The sequence below is a fragment of the Conger conger genome, chromosome 12 (assembly GCF_963514075.1).
Source record: "Conger conger chromosome 12, fConCon1.1, whole genome shotgun sequence".
Classification (NCBI taxonomy): domain Eukaryota; kingdom Metazoa; phylum Chordata; class Actinopteri; order Anguilliformes; family Congridae; genus Conger; species Conger conger.
Genome location: NC_083771.1, coordinates 31,141,705 through 31,163,713, shown reverse-complemented (window position 1 = coordinate 31,163,713; position 22,009 = coordinate 31,141,705). Strand labels below are relative to the sequence as shown.

The 22,009-nt window shown below is 44.5% G+C and overlaps 1 pseudogene; it reads right to left on the bottom strand.

Annotated features, from left to right (window-relative positions):
- Positions 1-9,809: 9,809 nt before the first annotated feature.
- LOC133142341 (substance-P receptor-like) lies at positions 9,810-21,857 on the bottom strand (annotated as a pseudogene).
- Positions 21,858-22,009: the final 152 nt, after the last annotated feature.

Here is a 22,009-nt window from a genome sequence, read left to right as displayed (position 1 = left end):
CCACTGTTTAATAGAATACATTACAAAGACAATTGAACATACAGAAGCAACATAGTGAAAACTGATCGCATAGCAGTGGTCACATAGATGGAGTGCAGAGTTGATGTGATTGCTTGCACATGCCTATATGGAGTAATGGCTACCTGGGGAACAACACAGCTCTGTTTGTGCATGTGTGTATGTTTGTGTGTGTGATTTTGCATATTTATGTGTGAATGTGCGCGCATACATGTGTGTATGTGCATATGTGTGTGTGTGAAGGAACAATTACACACATGCATTTCTGTTTGTGTGTATGAGTATGTGCATGTGTGGGTATGTTCATGTGTGACTATGTATGTGTGAGAGAGACACAGAGAAAGAGAAGTTCTATTTTCATTCACATACTGAACATTCAGGTAAGTTTACTTGCTGATAAGTGCCTCTGGTTACAAGGGGTTCAAATATAGAATCTCATTACTGCTTTCTAAACACCTCTATTTTCCATTTTCTCTCCCTTCCCTTTTCACTCGTTCTCTTCCTTTAGATGGGTAATGTTTTTCAGCAGGGGATGGGAGGGGTGGAGGAGCAAGACCAGTAAGTAAATTAGAATGCATTAGCATGAATGTGAAATCAAGCACAAAAAGCAAGAGGAAAGGGTCAGATGTGATAATTACTCTCTCTTTCTCTCTCTGTCTTGATCACTCTCTCTCTCTCTTACTCTTGCTCTCTTTTCCCTCCATCCCTGGTTGTACATAACCTGTTCCAGTTTCAAATTTTACATGACATTATTCCACACAATGTAGGCATGAAGCATGAATGAACTTCAATAATGAGGCACTTACTGTACAATTACAAGCCCACAGAATACATTGCAGAGTGTCTTATATGCTGACTAGTTGGCCGCGGTGAAGTTTTCAGGAGATGGACATGAAGGCAGACTCATGCATGCATGTACGCATGCATGCCCACACACACACTCACAGTTCTCTCATAAATTAACAGGGCAACCTTCAGAATAAATGCGCCTCACCAGACACAGAAGCATCAAAGCATTTTAATGCATCCTTTCAGTGGAGATTAGCATCAGCAGGCTGCCTGAAAGCTTATAACCTGTGGTGTTCCTGCAGGCTTTTTATATGCATTTAAATTCGCTCTGCATTGGTGAATGGCACCAGGTAGACGTTATATCCCTGCTGAAAAAACCTGCTCAAGCTAGGAAACAGCAGGTAGCTGGTTGACAAGTTCAGACTAGCTCCCATCTTTACATGGTTTGACCAGCTCACGCTATGTTTTGAAACAGCTGTAGCTTGTTGACCAGCTAACAACTCAGCCAAGGTACCAGCACTAGCTGGTTGACCAGCTCATACCCAGCTAGACCTGTTTATGACCAGTTTGACCAGCTCAATTTTCAAGCTGGATTTTACAGCAGGAATGTGTCTTCAAGCCATGCAGTTTCAAAAAACTTTCAAATCAAAATTCTTATTTTTTATGATTTCTTGATGCCATTTTTTGTATTACATTTCCAAAAAATATAAACAAATGTTTAATACCAACACAGAAACACATTCACCCATGAATGTAAAAAGGGATTATTGTGAGGAAACTTTAAAAACCCAGAAAAGCTCAAGTATACCCAATGCGCACGCACCATACAGTACAAAGCACATTACAGCAGGGAATAGGATTAGCTTCTCTAAAAACATCTATAGCAAAGCAATATAAAGATCCAAACATATACGTCTCATATTGTTAACTATGATTATCAAGACTTACGGCACATTAAAAAAATTATAATACAAATGTCATTGACAGCATTGTTAACCACTCATATACAAATTGACAATGTCCAGAATATGAGAAAAGGTACATTCTAGTGGGCAGGCAGGAGGGCTACCAGCCAGGCTGACAGTAGCTTTTCAATTTTTTTCTTTTCCTTTGTGAGCACACTCACCCAGGATTAATTGGGATATGTCATATTCAACTTATCGGCTTGTGTGACTGGATATTTACAAAAGTAATTTGGGTACATGTCTGTAAATATACCCCAAGGGCGCTGAATACAAGCGACCTGGGAATCAAACCTGCAACCTCAAGAAAGCAAAAGCCTTCTGTAGCTCTTAGCTATGACTGTGCTCATGTTCACTTACAGTCTAACCTCAAACTGTGCAAATTATATCACAGTAAATGGTAAATGGCAGGCATTAATATAGCGCCTTTATCCAAAGCGCTGTACAATTGATGCTTCTCCATTCTCCCATTCATACACACACTCACACACCGACGGCGATTGGCTGCCATGCAAGGCCCCGACCAGCTCGTCAGGAGCATTTGGGGGTTAGGTGTCTTGCTCAGGGACACTTCGACACAGCCCGGGCGGGGGATCGAACCGGCAACCCTCCGACTGCCAGACGACTGCTCTTACTGCCTGAGCCACATCGCCCCACATCAATAGTCATATTAATACAAATTAATACAAATGAATACAAATAGGCTTATGCCTTTCCCCCCACTGTCCCCTGATACACTTCACAGGCTACATGGTGACAACCTTTCCCCCTGCTGGACCACCTGCTCTCTAGGCACAAAAAAGAGAGAAAAAGAGAGAGCTGCATGCGGTAAGGGTCAGCTGTTTTAAGAGAGAGAGCTGCGTGCGGTAAGGGTCAGCTGTTTTAAAAGAGAGAGCTGGTGTGCGGTAAGGGTCAGCTGTTTTAAGAGAGAGAGCTGTGTGCGATAAGGGTCAGTTGTTTTAAAAGAGAGAGCTGCGTGCGGTAAGGGTCAGCTGTTTTAAAAGAGAGAGCTGCATGCGGTAAGGGTCAGCTGTTTTAAAAGAGAGAGCTGTGTGCGGTACGGGTCAGCTGTTTTAAAAGAGAGAGCTGTGTGCGGTAAGGGTCAGCTGTTTTAAAAGAGAGAGCTGCGTGCGGTAAGGGTCAGCTGTTTTAAAAGAGAGAGCTGCGTGCGGTAAGGGTCAGCTGTTTTAAGAGAGAGAGCTGTGTGCGATAAGGGTCAGTTGTTTTAAAAGAGAGAGCTGCATGCGGTAAGGGTCAGCTGTTTTAAAAGAGAGAGCTGCGTGCAGTAAGGATCAGCTGTTTTAAAAGAGAGAGCTGCATGCGGTAAGGGTCAGCTGTTTAAAAAGAGAGAGCTGCGTGCGGTAAGGGTCAGCTGTTTTAAGAGAGAGAGCTGTGTGCGGTAAGGGTCAGCTGTTTTAAAAGAGAGAGCTGCGTGCGGTAAGGGTCAGCTGTTTTAAGAGAGAGAGCTGCATGCGGTAAGGGTCAGCTGTTTTAAGAGAGAGAGCTGTGTGCGGTAAGGGTCAGCTGTTTTAAAAGAGAGAGCTGTGTGCGGTAAGGGTCAGCTGTTTTAAAAGAGAGAGCTGCGTGCGGTAAGGGTCAGCTGTTTTAAGAGAGAGAGCTGCGTGCGGTAAGGGTCAGCTGTTTTAAGAGAGAGAGCTGTGTGCGGTAAGGGTCAGCTGTTTTAAAAGAGAGAGCTGTGTGCGGTAAGGGTCAGCTGTTTTAAAAGAGAGAGCTGTGTGCGGTAAGGGTCAGCTGTTTTAAAAGAGAGAGCTGTGTGCGGTAAGGGTCAGCTGTTTTAAGAGAGAGAGCTGTGTGCGGTAAGGGTGCTCATGCATCAGTACAGGGCAGGGCCAGGGCAGCCAGTGGGCAGCAGTGCAGGTGTGCTGCCTCCGTCTGTGCGGAACTTCAAAGCAGTGTTCAGCATCCGCGACACGAAAGGCGCCTCACACAGCGGCAACGGCTATGGACACACACGCATGCATGCACACACACACACGCACACGCATGCACGCACACACACACACACACACATGCACGCACACACACACACGCACGCACACACACACGCGAGCACTCTCAGACACACTCACACACACCCGCATGCACACATACAAACACACGCATGCACGCACACACACACACACATACATGCACGCATGCACACACACACACACAAGCATGAATACACACCCACAACAGAATGTACACATATGTAGGTACATTTTTTTTCTTGTTTTTTTTCAGGTTGTTACTTTGTTTTAGAGCTATGTCTGGGGGTTTTTTTTTACTGTGAAGAGAGTTGGAGAGTGGACTGGTGGCAGATCAGCCTGCAGATGCAGATCCAGCAGGCCAGAGGGAGATCCGTGTGAGATGTTCTACAGCTGACGACTTTGCAGCTGACACGGTTTTTAACTTTTCGAAAATGGGAAGGGTTTGTGAGACTGTTGAGTCTGTTTACCATTCTTTGAGGACGAGGATTCTTTGTTTGACTGTGCTTGAAACCTGGGGAGAATCCAGGCCTGCATGTGGGATTACCTTTCCCCAAGGAAATTGTTTTAACTGTGATAACTCTCTCTCAGAAAATCATGAGTTGACCACTGGGGTCCAACGCCAAATCACGTCAACGGGGTTTTTTATTATTATTTTATTTTATATGCAAGTACAAAAGTCTAAGTACAAAAAAGTGAATGGAATCCTCAATTTCACTAACTGTGTTTTGTTTGTTTTGTTGTACTTTATGTGCATGGCACTCATCTATTATTTTAATATCACCAGGTTAGTTTATTACTAAAGAGCCTACCCAGCGCAGCTAACAGCTAACCTAGTACAGTTTGGATGTAGCTGTCTTGGTTTGATATCTGGGCAAGAATGTAATTTAATACTAGTTCAAATGTATCCTTTCCTCTGCTGGTTCATTGACACAGGTGTACATAAATGCAAACATGAATGCACATGCACGTACAAGAAACACAGGTATGTACTCTCACATACACATGTACATACATGCATACATGCATACACTCCTCTCCTCTGTGAAATGGCCCTGTTGACTTTGGCTTTGGCACCAGATTGCTCAGTAGATCTCTGGAAAGTTTAGGTGGTGCAGGGAATGCTTGAGCAGTAGCTGCTGAAACTGTAGCTTTAAGAAGACAGCAGTGTGACACGGGCAGGGTTCGACATTAAGCTTCTTATGTTTAAGATAAATTGATAAGTAGAGACATGAATGAGAGAGGTGAATGGATTTGACAGAATTTTGTCAAAAATCGTGTGAGATTTATTTGGTACGTTGTCTCTTAGAAAGGTTCAATTTGCACTTCAGTATCAAGCTGCAGAATGTGTCATCACTGATGCAAAAAGAGACTTAAAACTGAAAAATCACTATTACACAAAAGCAAAAAAATTGTCAGTGTTTGATATGAATGGGGGGACGAAACGGTTTGTAAGAGGCAAAAGAAGGGTCACTGAAAAGATGATGAAAAATAATGAAATGAGATTCTGTCCTGCGTACAGGTGGGTAGATTTATTATACAGTTTAAAAGTCCAAAATGAGAGTAGCCTATTCACAAATCCAATATAAGTATCCATTCTAATAAAAAAAAGGATTCACGTTCCAATACATTTGGTGTTTTTGCATCACTTCCACAACAACAAACAACGTCTTCCAATCCTGATGCACTTGCAATGCACTTTTTACTTTTTACCTACTGCTACTACAGTGTACTACTCTATATGGATTCACTGAGCACCTTATTAGGTATTTATTCGTTTTTTAGACTTGCTGCTGTAGCCTATCCACTTAGAGGTTTGACACGTCGTCTGTCCAGAGATGCTCTTCTTCATACCTGTAATATGTGGTTATTTGCATTACTGTCACCTTCCTATCAGCTTTAACCAATCTCGCCCTTCTCCTCTGACCTCTTTCATTAACAACAGGTTTCTGCCGGCAGAACTGCTGCTCACTGGATGGTTTTTGTTTTTCACACCATATTCTGCGAACTCTAGAGAGGCACAAACAATCATTCCACAATCAAAATCACTTAGATCACATTTTTTCCCAGTTCTGACATTCTGGTTTGAAAAACAGCTGAACCTCATCTGCATGCTTTTATGCATTTAGTTGCTGCCACATGATTGGCTGATTAAATATTAGCATGAACAAGCTGGTGTACAGGTCTACCTATAAATGAGCTCTATGTATACTCAATGACCACTTTATTAGGCATATTATAGTAATACAAATATCTAATCAGCCAATCGTGTGGCAGCAACTCATTACATAGAAGCATGCAGACATGGTCAAGCGGTTCAGTTTTTCTGACCGCACATCAAAATGGGGAAAAAATGTGATCTAAGTGACTTAGTCCATGGCCAGACAGGGTGGTTTCAGCTACTCAGAAACTGCTGATCTCCTGGGATTTTCACAAACAATAGACTCTAGAATTTACAGGGAATGGTGCAAAAAAACAAAAAACATCCAGTGAGTGGCAATTGTTGGGCGAAAAGGCCTTGTTAATGAGGTCAGAGGAGAATGGCCAGACTGTTTCAAGCTGACAGGAAGACAACAGTAACTGAAATAACCATTTGTTACAACAGTGGAAGATCATCTCTGAACACAGAACACGTCAAAACCTTGAACTGGATGGACGACAGCAGCAGAAGATCAATAAGTCTAAAAAATAAGTCCTAATAAAGTGGCCACGGAGTGTATATAATGATGTCATCAGCGATTATTCATAATTCATCTGCATGTCCGTAGAGAGAGCTTGTAAAAATGTCTCAGTAAATGCAATCATCTCTGACTGATTGAGGCGTAGCCCATAGGTAATAGGGTTTTTGGGGGTCATAAGCAACATACAGTGCTCCCCATGATTACCGTGTTCCCTTCGTTAACAGTTTCCCCCTGTTTCCTGTTACCTAGATACAGCGGGTGTCAGAGATTTCCCATTTAATCTCCGGGTGTTTCATTACACCACTGTCTGTTGGGGAAATGGGATGTCAGGGTAGCTCCTGTCAGCTATGTGCTGTGGACTACTCTCACGGTGCTCACACTCACACACACAAAACGCACGCACCCGCAGGTAAACACACATAAACACGGAAACACTAATACACATGAGCACACGCATGCATCCACGCATAATTCAAGCATACACTCAGAAACATAAATACTGTACATACAAACGGAATTACACAAATGTATACATACTGTATGCTCATATATGTCACATGAATACATAAACACACTGTATGACAGCAGCAACTTGCATATTTGTACAGCTCACAGCGCATTATGTTCATATTTTCTCATCACACATAAGAGAATGGCTGGCTTCGGAGTATGAGGTTGCAGGTTCGAAACCCCTGGCTGGCCACTGCTGTACGGTCAGCATAGCCCCTGGGTGGCAGGGTGGGTTCCATACACTGTATGCGCCTATCTTACTGTCTAACCGGGTAAAGCTATGCAAGTCCACCAGGCTAAGGGGAGTTACAGTGCAGATAAATAAGCCGTGGATATGTTCAGTGTTACACAAGCTCGAGTGTTACACCATGTCAATATGAATGACCTGAGAGAACTGAGAGACGGACTCTCAGTCTTCCCCAATTCTTCATGACAACCTCCTGATCCCGCTGTGCCAAACGCAGAGCAAACCCTCACCCCCACATAGTCAGTCGTATGGTTCGGTAACCAGCAACAAGTGCGGTGCCCCCATCCCAAATCGCCAGCCCCCAACCCGCATTATCGTCAAGGCGTTTGCTGGGGCTGAGTGTTATTAGTGAATTCTGGACTGCCAGCAGGTGGTGCTGGTTTTCGGCGATCCCCCCCGCCTCCGGTTTGGAGAGAACATGCCGTTCTTAGCGGGACAGGAACAGGGACACAGGGTGAGGGAGCGGCCCCGTTCTCTGGTCCTGCAGGGCTCCCCTCCCAATCGTCACGCCCCTTTTTCTCCTTCAGACCGCTGTACACGGCTACTTCTCGCTGCCCGTCGTTAGCCAGAGTCTAGTGGACCGGTTAATCAGTTAATGATCTGCAATTAATCACAGCGCTTCCACAGGTGTCCTTCCCACACAGTGTGTGTGTGGTGTGTGTGTGTGTGTGTGTGTGTGCGTGTTTGTGTGGGGTGTGTGTGTGTGGTGTGTGTGTGTGTGTGTGTGTGTGTGTGTGTTTGTGGTGTGTGTGTGTGTGAGTGCGTGTTTGTGTGGGGTGTGTGTGTGTGTGTGCGTGTTTGTGTGGGGTGTGTGTGTGTGGTGTGTGTGTGTGTGTTTGTGGTGTGTGTGTGTGAGTGCGTGTTTGTGTGGGGTGTGTGTGTGTGTGTGTGTGTGTGTTTGTGGTGTGTGTGTGTGTGTGTGTTTGTGTGGGGTGTGTGTGTGAGTGTGTGTGTGTGGGGGGTTTTTACTCTCTAATCCCGTGCCACAGAGGCAGTTAGTCACAGTGGGTATACAGCCCACACACACACACACATTCACTCTCACACGCAGTGCAGAGCAGGGTTCTTGGGAAAGCACGGCTGAGCTCTGGTGTGGCAGGGCTGCTGGGGCCGTGGGATTCACAGCGCCTGCCCAGCCAGGTACTCAGGCTGCAAGTCACGCTGCTCGCCCAGTTACGTTTAGGCTGATCGGCGGGCTGATGGCTAGCACTCAGCGTAAATGGAGTATACATATCATCAAGCTGTGAACTGTAGTGATAAACATAATTCATTTTTATACACGGTATTCAATACAATCTCAGAAAACCGAAAAGTCCGGTCAACCGAATAGGGTATGGAATCGGAAGTAGCTGATGCAAAATGATGACTGCTAAATGCTAACAAGTAACATTATTAAATAATTAACACTATTCATCATAAATTATTTCTCTGAGGTTCTACTGTATAATTTAACATATATTGGCAATCATTTGTAAAAGCGTTCAATGATGTGTTGCAAAATCGTGATAATGTCTTTTATTTGAATATATTTTCAGTATATTTCATAAACGTAATGGGAACAGCGTACCCTGAAGTGGAGGGTGGAGGGTTGGCAGACAGATGAAACTCAGGCAGGCAGAGACAGGGCAGCGGAGACGGGGCAGTGGAGGCGGAGCAGCGGAGACAGGGCAGCGGAGACGGGGCAGTGGAGGCGGAGCAGCGGAGACAGGGCAGCGGAGGCGGAGCAGCGGAGACAGGGCAGCGGAGACGGGGCAGTGGAGGCGGGGCAGCGGAGACAGGGCAGCGGAGACAGGGCAGCGGAGACGGGGCAGCGGAGACAGGGCAGCGGAGACGGGGCAGCGGAGGCGGGGCAGCGGAGACAGGGCAGCGGAGACGGGGCAGTGGAGGCGGGGCAGCAGAGGCGGGGCCGCTCTGTCTCAGCACAGGGCTCACAGGTGAGCCGTGGGTCTGTTTGATAGGAAGCAGACACACAGAGTGCACATGGCCACATTCGCCTCCCGCCCTTGTCACTCCCGACTGCCCCAACATTCACAGGTGATGCAGAACACACACGCTGAACTAAACTACTCTTTCGCGAGTGGAACATAACCATGATGCCGCAGCGCTAGGCCAGGTGAGGTGCGTAGGAGGACGCTAGGCCAGGCAGGGGGGTGTGTAGGAGGGCACAGGGCCCGGAGGGGAGGTGTGTAGCAGGGCACAGGGCCCGGAGGGGAGGTGTGTAGCAGGGCACAGGGCCCAGAGGGGAGGTGTGTAGCAGGGCACAGGGCTGGGAGGGGAGGTGTGTTGCAGGGCACAGGGCCCAGGAGGGGAGGTGTGTAGCAGGGCACAGGGCCCGGAGGGGAGATGTGTAGCAGGGCACAGAGCCCAGAGGGGAGGTGTGTAGCAGGGCACAGGGCCCAGAGGGGAGGTGTGTAGCAGGGCACAGGGCCCAGAGGGGAGGTGTGTAGCAGGGCACAGGGCCCGGAGGGGAGGTGTGTAGCAGGGCACAGGGCCCAGAGGGGGGGTGTGTAGCAGGGCACAGGGCTGGGAGGGGAGGTGTGTAGCAGGGCACAGGGCCCTGAGGGGAGGTGTGTAGCAGGGCACAGGGCTGGGAGGGGAGGTGTGTGGCGGGGCGCTAGGCCAGGTGGTTGCTGGAGTAGAAGCTGGAGGTGGCTGACGCAGTCTTGGAGACGCTGCACGAGGAGGAGCCGTTGGAGGTGAGGTCGGGCTCCAGCCTCTCGCCCGCCGGCGGGGGCTCCTCTCCCTGCTGCAGCACGGCCGTCTCCATGCGGCTGGTCTTGTACACGCTGATCTGGGTCTGCATGTAGCGGGTGGACTTCAGCTCCAGGCCCTCATACGAGCCGTCGGACACACAGGGGCACCAGCGGAACGCCTGCCGGAACCCGGCACGGAACCTGGGGGCCACAGAGCACCGTTTTAAACTGTCATCCACCATTTTCATTTCTTTTGTTTTGTTTTGTTTTTGTTGGTGGTGGTGGAGGGGGGGGGGGGGGGGGGGGGTTGAGGCTGCCCTTCATGCCTGACCCATTTAAAAAAAGAAACATGTATTTAACTTCAGAATAGGATACTGTTGTGCTCAATATTCTGTGATATTGGCTTGATTAATGAATACAAATACAAAGAAAATAATTATCCAAAATTGCTATTTGCCTGTCATGCTTACAACTGAATAAACTGAACCAAGCTAGTCATATAACTTATAAATTGTAAATGAATTCATTGTAAATAAATGCATGTATGTAAAATGATACACTCTCAGAAATAAAGGTACGAAAAGTGCCCACAAAGGTACAAACGCTTGTCGCTGGGGCACAACCCTATTGCGTAAAGTTGGGTACTCATCAGAACGCAAAGAAGAAATTACTATACTTCCAGCATATACTTGGGAAATTTGATCCTTGAAGAACAAAAATATACCTCCACTGTCACAATTTCTACAAGTGTAAATACATAAAGTACTAAAATTGTCCTCTGACAGTCATGATTCTAGACAACTAAATATTTCTTGGACCACAGGTGTGTATTTGAGGCGTGTGGAGCGGTACCTGTCATTGAGCAGGTAGTAGATGATGGGGTTGTACATGGTGGAGCTCATGGCGAGCCACATGATGGCCAGGTACACCTGCTGAATGAACATCTCCTGAAACAAGTCCGGGAAGAACTCCTCCAGCAGGAAGTACACATGGTAGGGCAGCCAGCAGCCACTATCATCATCTTCACCACCTGAGAGAGGTGTGTGTGTGCGTGTGTGTGTGTGTGTGCGTGTTTGTGTATGGTGTCAGGGAGAAAAAGGAACCAGTTTTCAGCACTCAAAATATGCAGATGAATCACACACCTTACACACACACAAAAAAATAACTTAAAGGAATCAATCAAATCTTACGGGACTGTTGTACTGCATTGTACTGAACAGAAAGACGAGGCATTACTCCTTCAGCCTACCAAGCACCCCCCCCCCCCCTCCCCCCTCCCCCCCCCGCCCCAGCTTGCAAGGAATAAGCTCCCTGCCACACTGCCCCCCTCTACCACCCGCCTGACAGACCGGTACCTTGCGCTTGGCGGTAAGCTGCTCACGGTAGCGGTCAGTCGAGTCTCCCGGGATCTCACTGGCCCAAAGGGTAAGGCCCACCACCAAGTAGGCACAGCCCATCACCAGCAAGGGGAGGAAGTATATCAGCACTGTCTCACACACAAAGTACCTGAGAGAAGGTGGGAGGATTGAGAGAGTGAGACAAAGAGGTATAGAGACCAGCAGGAAAAGATGGTGGTAAGCAGAAAGGTAGGAGAGATGGAGAAGAAAGTACAAAGGGTATAAACGAGAAAGGAGACAATAGGCTGAACCCTTCCCAAGGTCCAGCGTAAAGACACCTGGACACTAAGGAGTCTGTGGCCCAGAACACTAAGTCCCTGATTTAGATTTTTTTTCGGGCAAGCCAAGTGACACCTTGTTTGAACCTGAGGTCCCCTATGACTAAGCCTTCCAGATGAGCTCACGCCAGTTAATGCCAGCTCTTCTCTCCCTGGTGTGCGACAGACATTGCTCCACAGTAACCTATTAAAGCTGAATTAGTTCACTGTGAGAGTGATTCTGTTACCTTTACTCTGTGATTACATCAATTATATCAATCAGAGGATTGAGGATATTCCCAATGTTGAACTAAATTTATGGTAATGAGACAGAATGTTGTTTTTTTTCATTTAATTAAATAATAATACCTGCATTTTATTATTTGCATGGAGAAATAACAAGCACATAAGGTCAAATTTACAGGATTAGTTGCATTGGAGAGGTTGGAAACCCTACAGGGCTTATACTACTACCTCGCCATAAAAATCAAAACAACATTAATATTCCGCAGGCCGTGGTCCTTGGTGGGAAAACACGGAGCGGGGATTTTACAGGATATGAAGCAGCGGGAGACAAGGTATCTGCTTTTTTCAATCGTTTAAAAGGAAATTTGGTCTGACAGTGATGTTGCCTTGAGGAAAGTATTGTTAAAAACCTTATGGTGCTTTCACACAATCTGGGAAGGGACACCCTGCATTGATTTTCTGTTTGCATTCGGAGTTGACAGTCCAACATCATAAATGCTATAAGTGAGGTATAGGCAAAGTCACATCCGTGGAACTGTCACAACAAATTTGATCTTGGCTGCAAAAATGATCTGGTTGACGTTCTAAAACAGCTGATACCCTGTCCGTTGCTATACCGATGGTGCCAGGTAGACGGAATCTGTGCAGATAACATTCAAAAATTCCTCCTGGTTTATTGGTCATTGTTTTAGTAAACAACGGCTACATATTTCATTTGCATCACTTGACATAATATTTAGCTATCTTCCTGAATACGGATTAAAAGTTTTTTAACTGAAGAATATGCGTACTATATGAGTGCAGTGTATACGTGACATACTGAATCAGAAGATTTCAGAAGCAAATGGCTTTGACAAAAAGTGGAATAATCACCCCAAATCGTGCTGTGAAATGTGTTGTTTTTTTGTAGCCTGGATCAAATTTGTTGTGACAGAACCAATGTTCATCAGTCTACTCTATATTAAGTGGGGCCTTATCATGATAATAATGATGATGATGATGATTTTTTATTTTTATTTTTTATTAATTGGTCCATATGGGTTTATTGTTCTATTTCACTATTCTAACTTTCATAGCTTTCTCTCTTTAATTCAACCGCCAGTATGCTGCTAACCTGACTCCTGCAGAGAGGAACTCGGCAGAAATAACTTCTGTACAGCACAACTGTTCAGACAGCTTCTGAGGAAGGAGACACAAACAGGATCTGTCTGGAAGGCAGTGTTTGCCTTGTTGTCTGACAAACATAGAGCAGATTGTGTCTGCACATGTGCCATTGTGCGTACACACGCTCGGGTGTCCTTATACGAGGAGTTTGTAAGATTGTGGATGCTTATGTGATACGTATAGTGTGTGTGTAGTGGCTGAGCTGTGTGGGGACTGGGTTATGTATGAATTGTGTTATGTATGGGGAGCGTGTATGTATGAGTTGTGAGGGGTATGTGGAGTGTGCAAAGTAAGTATCGTATCTCTCCTATAACAGATCTTAGAGAGGTCATTACTCATTCAGGCAGGTATGAGTGCACTTTGACCCCCAGATTGATTCCTTTATTTTCCTCAGGGCAGAGAGAGTCTCATCTCCGGTAAAATGGCACAGCTCAAATGATGTGTGTGCATCATTTCCAAAGAACGCTTTGTGTGTGAACGGAAATAAACTAAAATGTTCAGAATTTTTGCTTCAGCTCTTTCTGTGGTTTGCATCATCATGCAAACACACACACACACACAGCTAGTCACACAGACACAGAGAGCGCACACAAAAATAGACAATGCACATGCAATTGCACATGCACACACATAAACACACACACACACACACACACACACACACGCACGCACAGGCACGCATACATGAGTACACACACACATACACAAACAGGCACTAAGCACCACACACAGAAAATGGCCAAACACAAATGGCAGCATGCAGCCTACACGCAAAAGCGCGTGCCACTCTGTACCACTCATTCATAACAAGGACTACAGATTAGGGACAATGAATAATGCATGGGACAGTGGTATACATGTTAATCTAAAGCACAGACAGGCTTCAACCAGCAGGGAAAGACTGATGGCGTCCGAGGAAATGGTTCCTCTCTTAAGGAAATGACTTCCCTCCATCAACTCCTGACATGAACAGGAACTATGAATGGCCATCCTAGCACAGAGACAGGACAGGAGGCAGGGCTACCAGCCCAAAGGGATTACCCCACAGATATACCCCACGGATAAAAAAAAGAAAAGAATGTAATCAGAGCTGATTGAGGAGGGAATTTTGAGGGAAATAAAACTCCAGGTATCTGCAAGCAATGAGAAGAACATAAAAAGAGAGCGGCCTTTTCTCATTTGTACTTGTGTGACTACCAGCACTAAAGTAAATGGGGAAATTATCAGTATTGCCCGCTATCAGCAACAGTGTTCTTTTTTTATTTTCTTGTTGTGTAAGACTTTGGAAAACTTTTATGGCTTCATCAATACTTAATAAAAAACTGGTTGCAACAGTTACATAGCTCAAGACCAAATCCATTCAAATTGAATTTAACTGAAACAAAAACAAAGTGGTATTTTCACTTTCACTCACCTGCCCTCCCCCTTGCTAAATTCATGTTGGACAGACGTTATTGGCATGAAACGCAATCATTTGTAGCCGACAGCCCATCACCAGCAGAGGGAACAGGAAATTGCAAAGGCCAGTGACAATGTTTAACGTTGATGGCCAGATAAAATAAGAAATGCTACCTGAAGTAGTGCTACATAGTATCTGTACATGCCCATTGTCAACATAGGCCTTAGTGCTAATTCTGTAAAAGCAACGTGGCTATGCAGTGTCGCTATCAAATAAACACATAATATAAATAAAGAAAGAAGATCAAAAGTGAGAGTGCTGCATGAATGAGTCAGTTGTTGCCTGTCTCTGCCAGGCGGTGGATTGTATTTTCTTAGGACTGCTGTTGGCTCGTGCGTCAGTACTCCCAGCCCCTCAAACCGTGACGGGAAGCGCTTTATTTCACTGCCAGCATAATTCAGCTTCTCCCCACGGGGGAGGGAAAACCGCGGCGGATCGGAGTGATTTGCTAGCGGGAGTGCTGTGTGTTGGTAGATAAAAGTAGTTTTGTCTCAACTTTTCAAAAATAGGGTGGGTAAAAAGTGTTTTCTTTGAACAGGCTGGTCTCCGCCGGTCTTGGTGGCTCGGCTATGAAAACTTAAACCAAGCTATTTCCTGTTTTTCACAAGTTACTATACCATCCTCAGGGGTTTGCCCGCAGTATGCAGGTATGTCTGTACTGAAGTCTATGCTTTTGTGTGAATCCAACCTCTCATTTCACTCATTTAACAATGGGTGGAAAAGGCCATGTATTCGGGGGAATTCCACAGGGTTTTTATTCAACCTGGAAATAAGAGCATCTAGGTGGCTGGCACAAAAATGGAAATAATCATACAAAAAGAGTTGCCAGAAACCTGAAATGAAATACCACTTATTTTTTCAAGTTTTGTTCTGAGTTGAGTAAGTTGTATGCAGGGACACCCACTGCATATGCTTCTTTCTAATTCAAATCTGCCCATTAAATTAGTTTGCATAGCTGATTTATGTCTGTTTGACCCATAATATTTTGGAATGAATGTACAGGAATACATTTTGTCACTCAAAATATAAAAAATGATTTTTTTATTGGTTTTTGTATCTGTTCCTTCGATCTGGAGTAATGTCTACATTTTACATTTTTGCTTATTTAGCCATGTAGCAGTATTTTTATATTAAACTGAACAGTGTATAGAGTAGAGAATAGAGTATATATTGGTGGGCCTCCTTTAGACAATCTATGGACAAACTATGAACAAGTGGTAGACTTGTAGAGGAATTCTAAACATAGCTGTCACTGAATTAAAATCAGTTTAGGAATACTAAAGGTATGTGAGCTGCATTTACTGAAGCAAAGTACAGTGTGTCACTTGGACAGGGACAGGAATGCTGGAACAACCAGTTTTTGATATAAATACAGTACATTTCAGGAATTGGTGCTTGCAGTCTATGACGCATACTCAGTGTGATGCTCCTCCAAATGGACGCCTGCCTCATATGAAAGTGACTGAACGGGGGAAGCGTACAGTAGCTACTGATCATTTTCTACAGAATTACTGTAACTGTTTCCGCTAGATCGCCTGACTCTTCCATTGACTGTTCTCTCCCAGCTAAAACAGTTCAGTTTGGTTACAAAATTACAAGATTTTTCAAGTATTTCGCTAATAAAAATACACAAAACCTACAGTACTACAAATTTTGCGAAATAAAAATAAAAATGGAAGAACTTTGAACTTCGTAAGACACCTCCAAAGAACAGCTAGTGAGTCAGCATTTTATTAAGTTGGTTAGGGCTTTTTAACTGAAATAGGTTAAGTTAATAAGCTTCACGAGACTTGCGTTATAGCCAATGGATCTTGGTGGATCGGGGAGGTGACCAGAGATAAATACATGGCCACCTTTGTTGTATCCCGAGGTTTAAGGGAAACAATTATGAAAAAACTTCAACACATGTGTTTCACAATCTAACTAGGACCCTGTTGTTCAATTTTCTTTTTATGCAGTTATTTGCAATATAGCACAATAAGCACAGCATGAGGATACAAGTGTTATTCTCAATGACATGCACAGCTATCTCTGGCATGATGTAGCTTTAATCCCTCTAAACATGCAAAGCACCTCATTTAAGAAAGACCGTTCCACAGACGGTGTGCAATACTGCCAGTATTCAGTAGAAACATGCACTAGCCCAAATTCTATTATCTGCATATCAGCCAAAAAACAAAACCATCTGTCATACTGTATAAACATAAAGCATGTATTTCATGCCCTTTGAACTCACATGAAGTATGTTAGAGCTGAATACGCATTGAGCCTTTTACACCAGTGGTTGATGTTCATCCTACAGTAACTGTAGTGAAATGTAGCTCAATGCTGCTGCCCCAGCTGGCACATAACATACAGAAGTGTAAAATACATTTCAATTCAGCAATTGGAAAACGCTCGCATGGAATATTGCGGCCATTTTTTCAAGTCACAACATATCACAATATTAACTGTAAAACACTCGATTCTAATAGTGTTGTGACTGGACCTGTATAAGCTCTCACCAGAGCTGATTTAACATTTATCATTTTTCTTCTGCGTGAATTGAGATGAAATTCATTGAATGAACAGGAAATGGAACAGACCCCAATCCCAGCATGACGTGCAGGGTGGGGGTGGGGGTGCTGGTGGGGGGGGGGGGGGGGGCAGGGTCTGGGGTTGAGGCAAACTAGGGAGGCACTCACATCTTCTTGAAGTTCCAGACGGTGTACACGGGCCAGTCTACGAGACAGACCACTCGACCCGGGAGCTGGAGAGCAGTGGAATAATAGTACGGGGGGAAGGCCAGGAACAGAGCCAGCACCCAGATCACGCCCACGATCACCTTGGTCTCCCTGGAGGACAGCCGCTGCTGCAGGGGGTGTATGATTGCCACGTACCTGGGGAGGGAGAGATCAGGGGGCCATTCACTACATTGCTGAATGCACAAAACAATACACCAGTGGTTCCAAACCCTGGTCCTAGGGACCCCCTGTATTTACTGGTTTTTGTTTCGACCAGACATTGCGATCCCAGAATTCTGACAAGCAGTTTTCTTAATTAGGTGCTTTTCCTGTCTAGAGGGATTATTTACCCTCTTAAGCCACATTATGCCAGGAATTTTTTCTTACTGTTTTTATGTAATTGTTTGCAATATACCACAATATGTACATGAGATTTTAATCTTCATGCCATGTTTTTTTCTGACAGAATACGGCTTAAGAAGTTAATAATTCCAATAAACACAAAAATAACCTATTAACAGCTTGTTGAAATTCTGGGATTGCAACCCTGGTTGAAACAAAAACCAGCATGCACAGGGGGTCATTGTTGGGAACCACTGCTATAAGGTGTCCTTATACTCCAAGACACAGTGCAATTCTGTTTCCCATAACTGCGTAATAGCCCTTTTTATTTGGTTTTTTAAAAGTACATTCAGTTGTTTTTTTAAAGAAGTCCATTGTTTAAACATTTCTAACATTAGTGGGGAAAACAGTTCCACAACTGGGGAGCAATGTGTATGTACTGTAACCAGTTCGGTACATGTAACATGACAGATGAGAATCAGTGGAGAATATATGGCATCCAAGGTTTATAATCTTTTCCCATGTGACATCCCGTCAGCAGCGCACCTCAGTTTGAAAGCCTGATGGCTCCACTCAACGTGGGATGGGGTCGGGGGAAAATTTGTCAGAGATCTTTCTGGCTCCGTGCCAAATGTTGGAACAGGTTGCCAGCTGCAGTCACAACATTTCATTATATTCACTGAGCAGATGTTCTTTTATAGACCGCCAGACCAGAGTGGATAAAAAAAGTGGAGAACATTAGACTTTAAACAAAACAAGAGAGCGATATCACCAATAAGGTACCCCTCTTATTTGTGCCACTGTTGCTTTGTTTATTTTCTCCAGCCTGCCTCCCTCTCTCACACACACACATTACACACACAAATACACACACACACACACACACACACACACACACACAGTGTACACACTTGACATTGGATTCGCACACGAAGAAGCGTTCACGAAAGAGTTTTGTTTCACAGCTTGATGCTTGTTAATATTTCTGACTGCCTCAGTTGCCCGCTGAGCTTAAGTGTCACCCTGCTGGCCAATGTGAGGCTGGGGCCTGGCCCTAGCTCTCCGGGGCCCAGCCGTCTGGCTGAAAAAAAAGCAGATTAATCTACTGCTCACATTAAAGCTCATATGACTGCCATCGGGGAACACAGATCCAGCGCTTGATGGCACTTCATTTTGAATGAGCTGGCAGAAGAGGTCCCTGGTGCCCTGTTAGACATGGTAGAGGTTTTCTCTGCTCACACACTGCGGATGCTCGAGGACATGATGTGAGCCAAACGTAGGTGTGTTTAAAACTGGCAATGTATAGGTACCCCAGAGCCTGGGTTTTGAGCAGGGACCTGGGTTTTTGAGCAGGGACATTCCAACCCTCTCTTACACTCCCTTCCACCTTGGTTTGTGATCTTCTGAAAACCTAAAATATTCTAAAATATATCCCTTTTTTATTTATAGGGTCCCTTTGATGCCTTTGAACTTGTGTGGGTGTGGGATCAAAATCACAACCGGTTTAAAACCCTTGTCCTAGACCCATAATGCACACCCTAGTGCAATGTCACTTCTTGTGTTGGTGTCTGTGGATATCTTCTGAAATATGTCTTTATTTCCCTCTCCATATCTTCCTTCCCTTTCCATGACAGTATCTATCTTCAATCCCCCTGTCCATCGATCTGCCATTACTGTCTGTCTGTCCATCTCCCCCTATGAGGGAGGCCTGTAGTGTAGTGGTTAAGGTCAGTGGTTCAATCCCCGGTGTAGCCACAATAAGATCCGCACAGCCGTTGGGCCCTTCCAGGGGGTTCCAGGGGAGGATTGTCAGCCAAATGACATGTAATGTAATCTGCTCTCTTCCACTTCCATTCTGCTCATGCTACCTCTTCTCCTCATCTCTCTGTCAACAAATGAAGGCAGGATAGTGATTTCAGGTTAGAGTGTGGAGAGGTTGCTAAATTTTTACGCTTCCTAAATTAAGCTGTGTCAGAATTGGCTCTCAACTAGTGTTATCTTCTTTCTTTGTGTCATGGCAGAGAATCCCCAGTTTAGTAAAATCAATAACATATATATATTAATACAGTTCTAACAAATCGATCCATTGCATGCTAATCACTTTAGCTTTCAACACTTTTTAATGCGCATTTAAACTGCTGATTCTGCACAGAGGCACAGACCAGATTAATGGGTGTTTACATACATGGTATACTTCCTCTTCCTGTCTGGAGCCCAGCGGCAGAGATAAGAATAAGGAATAAGGCATTGAAGGAATTCTTCAGCTCTGTTTTGCTGTTATTTATTTTGGCCCTGTGGGCAGTAGGTGTAGTGGCTGAGGAATGGGCTGCAGAGAGAGAGGGCTGGGTGGGATGGGGGTAGACGAGCTGATGAAATATGATCAGAGAGTGGGTTGCAGGGAGACAAGGAAGGGGAGAGAACCATTAACTTAACTTTGACTTAACCTCTGTTTATTAATAATGAGAGAGAGAGAGAGAGAGAGAGAGAGAGAGAGAGAGAGAGAGCGAGAGAGAGAGATGATATGAAGGAGAAAATGAATAAATAAAGCTCATGAGGGAGAGAGAGATACAGCAAAACAAATAAGAGGGTGAGTGGAGGATTGCCCGGATCGAAACGCTCTGCAATGCAGCAACTACAGCCGCCAAGATGTCCAGAACGCACTTGGGCTTCTTAAACTACATGAACCTCCATTTTCTCGCACAGTGTAAAATAACAGCTTGTCCTTATGTGATGAAAAGGTGAAGCAATTGCCGCAAAGAGCGTTAATACCCCGACTCAATTTAATCAGCTAATGCGCTTTGCGAGTCGCGCTCCAGGGAAAATGCCCATGGATAGGTTTTTTTTATTTTTTTTTAATCGAAGCAGCGTTCACGCGTATTGGCTACGGTTTGGTAGTGATCAGTGTCACTGTGTGCGTCCAGTGGGGCTCGAGAGCAGGGAGTAGATTGAATCGCGATTAGATATTTGTCCAGCTCCCTCTCTCAAGATAGAGAGATATGAACCCGTTGATTCCTATCCATCCAGCCATCACTGATCCATTTACTCCTGTAGATTTACTCACGCTTTACCTCTGCTGATAAAGAGATGCAACCTTTATAATAAATTGAATGCTTCCACAGAAGGTCACTTTTTGGCTCTTTACGCACAAACGAAATGTTCAGTCTGTATCATGGATTTCCAGTATTGAAAGCCTGTTGTCCGTATTTTTGGTCTTTAGGCAATGTGTGCAGAAGTCTAACGTTAGTTTCGTGTCGCTAATATTATCAGGTCACAACAAATCAACATTTATAGCATTTATATATTGTTAATTTAAACGGACAGAACATGACCAGAGGATAATTGATTCACTCTAAGCCCCGTTCCATGCTCCTGTTAATTTATTAAACGCTCTTGGAGCGTTTATTCGTCCCATTGTGGAGTTAAATTGATATTTCACCTTACTTTTAAATATTTCACCTTACTTTATAGTTTTCAGATAGATCAGTATTCCCTCATTTTACTATTTCATGTTTTCCTCTAAAAACGTAAAGCGCAATATTAATAAAACTGAATTGGACCCTACGGAAATGTTTGCCTAATATTATGAAAGCATAATAAACTCAGTGAGTGAAACATTGAATTGAATAGTCTACTGGAGCCCTTTAAGGGGACAGAATAGTCCAACTGTTGAATATGCTTGACATTGCTAGGCAAACTTTATTTATTTAAAAGAGTTCACTATATCCAGGACATGTGCGTATACTCCTTGCTAATGGTGATAAATATGACAGGTGGGGTTACATGAGACGGGTATTTAGATATATATTTCGCACAGGTTGGTAGACACAGCACAAAAGGTAAATTAAACAAAAAGCAGATAAAACGAGCATAAAAGCGCATCTGAAAGACCATTACAAGAGGATACGCGGACAACAAGGGTAAAGCAAGTTTCAAGAAAGGCGCAGAAACACCCAAAAAGGCTGTTCGTTGCTCACCTGTCTAATGCTATAGCCGTCATGGAATAGATGCTGGCGAAGACTGCAGCAATAGGAAAGAAGTTGTGGAAACGACAGTACACCAGTCCGAAGTACCACTCGTTGTGCGCGGCGTAAGTGAAGTTAATAACTGTGTTGAACGCTGACATTGACGCCTCGGCGAATGCTAAGTTAACCAGAAAGTAGTTGGTCACAGTTCTCATACGTTTGTGCGCCACGATGATCCATATTACCACGATGTTACCCACCACCGACACGATGACTATGCTGCTGTACGCGATCGCCCATAGCACTATCCTCCAGACCGGCTGTACGAATTGGTTCGAATATGCTTCAGTGCCATTTAGTCCTGAATAATTGGTCCAGGTTCCGCTCGTATTGTCCGTCGTCGTATATAGATGATCCATGTTCTTTTGTTTTATGCTGTTCTTTGTTTTATAACATTTTCTCAAGTATAACCATTGCTTTACGCATTTCAGACCAGTTGAGTGAGAACGGTTAAATGTGTTTAACTGAGCAATTATAATTGCATATTCAATTATGCATTTTTGCAGATACT